This window comes from Mus caroli, chromosome 9 (genome assembly GCF_900094665.2).
Source record: "Mus caroli chromosome 9, CAROLI_EIJ_v1.1, whole genome shotgun sequence".
Classification (NCBI taxonomy): domain Eukaryota; kingdom Metazoa; phylum Chordata; class Mammalia; order Rodentia; family Muridae; genus Mus; species Mus caroli.
Window position 1 is genome coordinate 73808412 of NC_034578.1, and position 9986 is coordinate 73818397.

Below are 9986 nucleotides of genomic sequence, written 5' to 3' on the forward strand. Positions count from 1 at the left end.
AGTAGTTCTTTGGAGAAATTCCAATGTTTGTTGTCAGGATATCAGCAGCCCAGTCCAATAGCAAACTCCAAACATCAATCGGTAGCAGCTGCTTGATCGAGCAGAAATTGCAAGGCTCCACTGAATTAGCACGAGTCAGCAGAAATGGCAAGAATCAGCCTGAATACTATGAGAAGTTCTTTGGTGTTTCTACGAATTAAAGACTAGGGGAGACCAGCAAAGCATTGTAAGATGTATCAATGTAAGAACATCCTCTTACTGTCTGTGTGGCTATATTTGTATTTTTTCTAAACATCATGTGCCCTCTCTAGTGTTCTTCTCACATGTCTGCTTCAGCAAAATATGTCTGCTTTAGCAAAACATTGTCACAAGACAGCTTCTAGAGAAACATCATAAGACACAACTGAGTTTCCAATGAGACCAGAAATTTTCACTTCACATTAGATCCAATCCAAAAATGGTTGACAAGTCCCATAAACATTCATACCACTAGTGTATTAGTGGGCATATATAGAAAGCCAGTTGTAATTTGAAGGGTTCAAAACTGGGTGAGACTCACACTTTTATCCTCTGATAGTGTGTATAATACATCACAGCATTGTGAACGATAGCTAGTAGTGAATGAAGCTTTTCAATGAGGACTGTTGATTCTGTCTGTCATTCATTCACCGACTCCTTGTCCACCTGCAACCAGAGATCCATTCTACACAGACAGGGACCAAAAGGGTCTGTGGCAGAGGACTAGCTTGATTACTTGTTGTTCAAGGTCTCAACTATTTGCTATCTTCAGAACCAACTCTCATTGTCAAATGTGAAGACTAGTCAGGTGTATTGGCAATAGTAATGTGTGGGTTTCTATGGGAACCTATTGTTCAACAATTCCAAAGGAACTATTCCTAGTACTGGGGATTTTCTGTTACCATGAGGTCTATAACTATAACTATAACTTACTAACTATAACTATAACTTACTAACTGTAGCTATAATTAGTTGAGTTATAGTAACCCAGTTGAATGTTACTTCATTAAAACTTTTTATACACACACACACACACACACACACACACACACACACACACACACACACACACAGAAGCTTTTATAGAAGTAGATTTCCACATTATTGCTGTAGTAAGAACTCCAGCTCTATAATAAATGAAAGTGGAGGGAGAGAACAGTCTTGTATTATTCATGCTTTTAGTGGGGAGGCTTTAAGTTTTTCACTTGGCATGATGATGGAGATAGGTTTTCCATATATAGCTTTTATCATTTTGAGTTAGGTTCTTTTTGACCCTATTCTTTTTTAAAAAATATGCATTGTTCTGTGCATTATTTATTGCAACCTTTCTGAAAAATTTCCAAGGAAACTTCAAATTTGTCTCTCCACCAAGCACAGGGAATCCTACCAAGAATGCAAATGTAATAAACAATAAAATTGACCATCACAAGCTTATCTAAATGATTGAGTCCTGCAGATAATCTGTTCTTCTGAAGCATACATTTGCTTATTATTGATATAAAATATCATGAACATAGAACTACCACAAAGTATTTTCCAACATCTATTCAGTTCAAAAAACTATCCTGTTTTAGTAGTTCCCTAGTCTGTTTCACATTTTAGAGATCATTACATCGCACAGGTTTTATAAGTGCATAACATATACAAAATTATCATATCTGAGTCTCATGTTTGGCCCTCTGTCTCATGTGGATCCTCTGACAAACCAGGTCAAGCCAGTGTGTATCTAGTGTGGAGAAGCAGCTACTCCAGTTCTCGGAAGATTCCACTCATTTCTCATTTCATTTCATTTCATTTCATTTCATTTCATTTCTTTATTTTATCATTATCTATTACATATGGAGTCTGTTTGTAATACTAAGAGGAAAGATATATGGTATAATCAAACATACATTGAGATGTAGTTGATGGTATTGTAAGCAGTAACTTTCAACAGCAAAGACTTGGCGAAGAAGATGGAACAAAGTCTTCTACAGCTGGTGATTCTGAAGCTGAATATGAAGTGAGAATGTGACTTCACTGGGACTGGGAGGAAGACTAAGAAAGAAAGAATGGAGAGGGGTCTTACACTCATAGTCTCTACTTTAACCTCCCTTCTTTTTCATTAAATAATTGTATCATTTAATTGCTGTTTTTGTTTGTTTGTTTATTAGTTTCTTTATTTATATTTCAAATGTTAGCCCCTTTCCTAGTTTCTCCTCCGAGAGTCCCCTATCCCCTTCACCCTCTCCCTGCTCACCAACACACCCACTCTGCATCCTGGCCCTGGCATTCTCCTATACTGGGGCATAGATCCTTCACAGGACCAAGGGCCTCTCCTCCCATTGATGACTGACTAGGCCATTCTCTGCTACATATGCAGCTAGAGCCATGAGTCCCACCATGTGGTTTCTTTGATTGGTGGTTTAGTCCCATGGAACTCTGGGGGTACTAGTTAGTTCATATTGTTGTTCCTCCTATGGGGCTGCAAACCCCTTCAGTTCCTTGGGTACTTTCTCTAGCTCCTGCATTAGGGACCCTGTGCTCCATCCAATGGATGGCTGTGAGCATCCACTTCTGTATTTGTCAGGCACTGGCAGAGCCTCTCAGGAGACAGCTTTATCAGGCTCCTGTCAGCAAGCTCTTGTTAGCATCCACAATAGTCTCTGGTTTTGGTGGTTGTTTATGTGACAGATCTCCATGTGTGGCAGTCTCTGGATGGTCCTTCCTTCAGTCTCTGCTCTGTAATTTGTCTCTGTAACTTCTTCTATGGCTATTTTGTTTCCTCTTCTAAGAAGGATCGAAGTATCCACACTTTGGCCTTCCTGCTTCTTGAGTTTCATGTGGTTTGCGAATTGTATCTTGGGTATTCTGAGCTTCTGGGCTAATACCCACTTATCATGAGTGCATATCATGTGTGTTCTTTTGTCATTGGGCAACCTTCTTAACATTAAAAGAACCTCTAGTGGAATCATCATCCCTGACCTCAAGCTGTCCTATTCTTTGCAGTGATTTTATCATTGCTTTTGTCAAAGGTCTCTTTCAGCATTTATAGAGAGCATTATGTGACTTCTATTATTGGGTCCATTTATATGATGTATTACATGTATTAATTCACCTATATAGAGCCATCCCTGATTCCCTAGAACTAAGTTAACAAGATCATGATGAACAATGTTTTTGATGTGTAACTCTATTCAGCTTGCAGGTATGCTGTTGAGTTTGTTTGTTTCTGTGTTTTAAGGACAGAGCTTCACACAATAGTCCTTTTAAGTTGCTACAACATTTGAAGAGAAGTTAGTTCTAAGCATTTTGACTAAGTACTTATTTGGGTCTTGTTGACTAAAGCGAAGCATGAGGAGTTTTTGAAAATTTATCTCAAGACATCTTAATTTAAAATTGTCTGTTTCTGAGCTGACCTCTCAGACCTGTGTCTAAACCTTCTTAAAAGCACCAATTCCTCATCTTCAGAGGCTTTCTCTCTTTTTCCCAGGAACTTAAATAGTGCATGTAGGTTAGAAATTTAAATTAAATGAATTTTATATTTTTTCACAGGACCATTATAGACTAAAAGAGGATAATAAATGACCTTTGGTTATTTTTCCTGGTTTTAATCATGGTATGAAAATGATGCATATTCATTGGGAATCTAGTACTTTTAGAGGATCAGAAGAAAGCTATGTATTAAATTATTGACTGAGGAGAAAAGTGTTTCTGCAGAAATGCTGACTTATAAAAAGCTATGGCCCTGCAGGAAAAGAACAGACAACTCTTCAGTTTACTCTTATCTCATTATGTGTCCACCTTTCAAAAATAGAGAGCAAATTATCATATTAGAGTGTAGGGTGAGAAATTAGCCAGACTGAGCATTCCTAGTACAGCACAGATACTAGGGGTATCTTCAGAAACTGACAAATAACTCATAAAAAACAGTCGAGCTGACATTAGCTCAATGGTTTCCTATATAGTTTTAATGAACTCTGTAGAAATTTGTTAATAAAATATGAATTTAGAATATAATGTTAACAAAAAATGGTTTACTATAGTAAGCACTATATGTACTAGGCAACCTGAGTACCAGAAAAACAATACTTTGCTACACTAATGATATGAATGTGTGTGTGGGGGGGGGGTCACAAAAACTGAACATAAGTCTTGATCCATCACCTCCTCATTACCCATATTCATGTTCCCATCTAGTTCAGGAAAGTGGGGACTGTACGGAAAATTCTGGATGCTTCTGGAACTACTTGTCTTCCTTCATGTTCTTGTTCCTGTTCAACAGGATTGGCTTGTCACAATACCAAAACCATCATTACTAGAGTTGAATTTGCTTTCCTTGCACAGCTCTCCAACTTTAAATCCTAATAAAGGGTTTTAACTGAATTATTTAAAGTCAAGTACTGACCCTAAAGGCAATGTTTTATCTGCATGGATAGCCAGATGGTAAGTCATGGCATTTCTAAGTTGGTATTTTCTATTTACTATGTACAGTTGCTATGACTTCTATATTAGAGTATGGCCCAGGTAGAGTCATGCAGGTTCTCACTTGACTTTGCTGCAAGAAAGAGATACAGCTGTGTGACATTATCCCTATGGAGATGTGTAGCCCAGATTGGAGAACAACAGCAGCAATAAAAAAGTATGGATACTACCCTAGTCCAACTTGGTGAAACAATGAATTTTATTGCGGTTACTTACAAGAATAAGAGCAGAGGTTACATACAGGTGAAGAAATAACTCAAGGATTGTTGGATCAAAAAATGCCCAATCAATATGAGTGACACATGAGGAGAACTGAAAACCTGGAGCATACTGCACAATCTTCGGACAGGTGTGCTTTCCAAAGTAGTTTGCCTTGTACGTGATTCCAGGCAGCTCAGCTTGTTTCTCCACAGTTGACACAACTTACATATGCTTGGGGGTGAAGAGGCCTAGTGTATCAATTCCAGCACCTTCCTGAAGCCTTTGAGTTGCTCCCTGCCCAAGCTTATGGAGTTGCCTTGCAGGGTAGTGTGTTTTCCTTCCCCATAAAACATCATGCTGTCTCCTTTTGCTTTTAACATCCCGTGTCTTAATGAGCTTCCCTCCAAGATGGAAGGTTTTAATCTCAGAGAAAACTGCTATGCGACAGAAACCCAACTGGTTAGATATTGAGATGAAGGCATGGTGCATGACTATTATTCCATTAATTTGGAAGGCTGACACATAGGATTATAAATTCAAGTCTGAGGAGGATTTAAAACAACAACAACAACAAAAAATAAACAAAAAACAAACAAACAAAAAAAAAACAAATTCAAGTCTGTCTCAGATAACATAATGAAACCTTGTCTAAAAAGTATGTTACTCAGCAAAATTGAGAAACCCAACAATTACCATGCTTTAGGCTTAGCTGTAAAATTGCATTAATGTGATACAATCCCCTTTGTCTCTCTTTCTTTCCCTCCCTCCACTACATTTTCCTACATTTTATTCTGTCTTATCTGTCTCAAATAAATAACTTCCATCCTGCCACAAAAGACTGTTAAAATTCTTGGTTTAAGTCCATAGAAAATGATAAACCTCTGTTGTCATACCCCCCATGGAAACTTAATCCATGGTAATATAATTGCAATTTATATTAGACTGGTATAATTTATTGTACCATATGTATAATAGGCTAGGTTATGATTTGGTATAAAGCAGCTTGGGCTTGTATCAGGTGATTCATCACAAAGCAGATATGCAGATCCTTCAAGAAATATAAACACAGTTTTAAAGATTTGATATTCATCTAAAAGTCAATTTACTGGAAGAAAAAAAGTAGAAAGAAGATGGAATAGAAAACAACCATTTGTAAGCAGTGCCTTGTAAAAAAGAAGTAATAACCATAAGTCAAAACGTAATGGAACATTTTTTCTCAGAAATACAATCAGGGCTTCTCTGTGATAAGAAACAACCTGGAGGACCATCTCAATGATAGTCCAGCATTTCCTCTATTCGGAGAAGTCCACTCAGCCTTGGTGCCATGGAAGGTCCTGGCATTTCAGTCTTGCATTAGCAAAATGAAGGTATGTTGTTTGAACAGCATCGGAAAATAAAGTTTCTGGAAATATGAATAGTAGAAAAGTGCTTCTAAAAGTCTTCATAGAGAATAACAAATCAGGACATGAAAGAACTATCCAAAAGCTCATATCACCCCTGATTCTCTCAAAGGTTAATGACTTCAATCAGGTGGCAATAAAGGACAGGGATAACCAAATATCAACTCATATATAACTTCACCATATTCTTTGATTGGTGAAATTCTAGGGGAGTTTAGTTAAAATTACACCATAACTGTGGATGATGAATGTTAAAAATAGACAGAAAATGTACACAAAATGAGAGTGAGAACAAAAGCCAAAGGGAAGAAAAAAAATTAAGGCAAATTATTTTCAGCTAAGAAGTTGCATATTGTGCAGTAAAATGATATTAAAGAAAAAACTAGGGGAACTTGATCTGAATCCTGTTCTTCAAAGATCTGTAGTCTAGAAGTGAATTGTGGGTATTTATGTAATATGCCATATATAAAATGACAGTCCTAGTATTCTGAGAATTTAATGATATAATAAAGTACACAATGTATTTAGTACTTTACTTGGCACACATTGAGATGGAAGTCAATAAATACAGCAACAATTTTCTAAGAGAAAAGTGTGAAGGCTATAAGAAAATTACATTTGAAAGCACTGCAGACAGGAGCATTTCTGAAAGAAGAAAATGGGAGCAAGTGCACAAGGGCAAAAAGGTCAGGGTTTATATCAAGAAGGTGATCAATTTAACCAAGCTGAAGGATGGCGAGCAAGTCTGTTTGCAGCTCAGGACAAGGAAAGATGGGAAATCAATTAGCTGAGAGTAGATTGCCCAAATACAGAGTGCATTGTGATGAGTATGTCAGATCTAGATAGTAAAGATCAGAAGTGACAGCTGATGCCAAGAATACACCATCCCAAGAGAGGGGAATGAGCAACGCTAGTGGGAGAGAGATTTGAAAGAAACACTTGATAGCAGGCGAAGTGGATCAGATCCATGGTCAGAAACATACTCATTTTTTTTTGTTCTGTTTAAAAATTGATAAAGAATTAGCAAAGGTTTCTGTATGAGATGACATTAGAAGTCTGCTTCAGAAATGTACCTTTGGCTGTATGTCAACAATGGAGAAACAAGTTTAGGAAACTACGGCCATAATTCTGTTGGGAGTAGCAGTAAAATTCAACTAGGATTGAAGAAATAGAAATAGGGAAAATAATGGACGAGGAAAATAATTCAAAAGCACGATAAATAATTCACGTTGGATGGAGAATGAAAATGTCCATCCCATAATTTAAATTTTGTTTTTTAGTTGGGCAGCAAAATATTTTGGAAAAGAGAAAGGGAGTTTTTGTTCAGATTTCTGAGGATAGATTATTAGTTCGAGTTGCTTGGGTGGCATTTATCTCTTTTATCTTTAGAGAAAGGTAACATCTTGAGGTTAAGATATGAAATTTCCAATTATCAGTTATTTCAGAAAAAGGAAGGTGTTTTTCCTTTGCTCTTATACCACCAACACAGACTTCAATGAGAAGATCTCCCCGGCCACAAAAGGTGTGGGAATTTCTTCTCCTCCACAAGCACATAATTCGTTCTGCAATGGGCCGCAGCTGGTGTTCTCTCTTGCAAATCACTGTGATACTGTGTACCTAGAGAGAGTGTCAGATCTCACAGGCTCACAACACAGGCCATTCCCCTCGTTGTAGTCCAAAGCTCTGGGTTTGTTTTATTTTCGCCTCTGACTGGCAGGTTGACGATAAATTGGAGTTCCTTGGACCTCCTTCTTTGATTTATTTACTGAAGTGGCTCACAAAACTTAGGTAAACACTTTTGTTTTCTGGTGTTATAGATCTCACAATAGATAAACAGGAAGAGCACCGTAGTGTGAATTGTCTCTTAGAGGCCCCCTCTAAGTGCACTGTCCCTCAGGGACCGCTGAGTTCAGTTCTCCAGACATTATCTAAATCCTTAACTTTTCAGTGTTTAAAATAAAATATATATTTAACAAAATGTGTGGATGTGTGTGTCCATTGTACGTGTGAATACAGGTGGAGATGGTGATCAAAAGTGAAGTCTGCTCAAACAGTGAGCTTTCTGAAGCGGCTGCTGGCCATCAAATGTGATTCCTTGTCAAGAGCCCACACTCTTAACCATGTCTCCGGGTTCCTTTTGGCCTTTTATGGATAGATGTAATTGAAGAATGGGCCACATCAATTGCATGAATGTGACTGAAATATGAACCATGGTGCAAAAATAAAATTGGATGCAAAAGTTGTTATCTAATGCTGTTTGGGTATGTGTGAAAATGTAGCAAGAACTGGCTGCTTTTGTCCAGGGCTGGGGGCAAGAGTTCTCCAATAACGGTCTTCTCAGAGAAATAAGGATGTTTTTCTGGTCACCTACAGAGCAGAAAATTCAGGTCTTATGCTCTTCCTTGGGGAAGGGAACTATAACTCAGGAACGATATATGAAAAATGATTTTTTTATACATTAGGTTCTATATAAGGAAGCAATTTGAGCAAGCTATGGGGAGTAACTAGTAAGCAGTATTTTTCCATATTCTCTATATACATAAATAATATATAAATATATATTTTATAAATATATACATGTGTCTTATATTTTATAAATATATATATGTTTGTCTCTACATACATATATATCTCTAAATGTATGTGTATATGTGTATATTATATATACACACATATATAATATACACATAATGTATTATATATATTTATATTATTTATCTATGTAGAGAATATGGAGAAATGTTCCTTACTAGTTGCTATATATATTATATGTATAAAATATATTCTTTACATATACAAATATATCTACATGTATATATCTACATAAATATATATCATACACATATTTCTACCTGTATATATATCTGCATGTATCATACTTAACATACATATATATCTACATTATTATATACATATATATTATTTATATGTGTAGAGAATATGGAGAAGTGTTGCTTACTAGTTGCTAGTTGTAATACTTTATACACATATATGTGTATGTGTGTCTGTGTACTTTCTCATCATATCAAATATTCAAAATTAATGCATTTGTTATAGAGATATAATAAAAGCAACAACCCCCTTTTAAACAGATATTCCATAGTGATCACTTTCAAAGAAGAAAGGATAGAATCAAGAAATAAAATGAACTTATTTCATAGACTTTTCACATAGGTGAAAATCCCAGAGAGAAAGCATGAGTATAATACACTAAAAAGCTTCAGACAAGTGTGGTAGCTAGAAAATGTAAAAAAATGCCACCTGAGAACTCTGAATATGAAGCCAGCATGGATGTGTTAGTTAACGTTTCATTAACTTAATATAAACTGGAGTCATCTGAGAAGATGAGGACCTCACTTGAAAGTGTTTCCATCAGATTGGCCTGTAGGAAAACCTGCAAGATATTTCTTGATTGAAGATTGGTATGGAAAGGTTAAGATTACTAGGCAGTGTTGTCCCTGGGGAGGTGAACCTGGGTTGTATAAGAAAGCAAATTGAGCAAGCTATGGGGAGCAGATAGTAGCAACAGCCCTCCATTTTCTCTACTTCAGCTCCTGCCTCCAGGTTTCTGCTGTGACCTCCAACAATGAGGGACTGTAAGCTGTAAGCTGAAATAAAGTCTTTCCTCCTCTCCAAGTTTTTGGTCAAGGTCTTTTTCACAGCAATAGAAATGTAGCAAAGATATAGGGTACACAGTGAACAGGATCACAATCAAAATGAACAAGAGATATATAGTAAGAATGTCTCAAAAAGCAAAAATAGCTGGGCATGGTGGCACACACCTTTAATCCCAGCACTCCGGAGACAGAGGCAGGCAGATTTCTGAGTTTGAGGCCAGCCTGGTCTACAGAGTGAGTTCCAGGACAGCCAGGGCTATACAGAGAAACCCTGTCTCGAAAAACC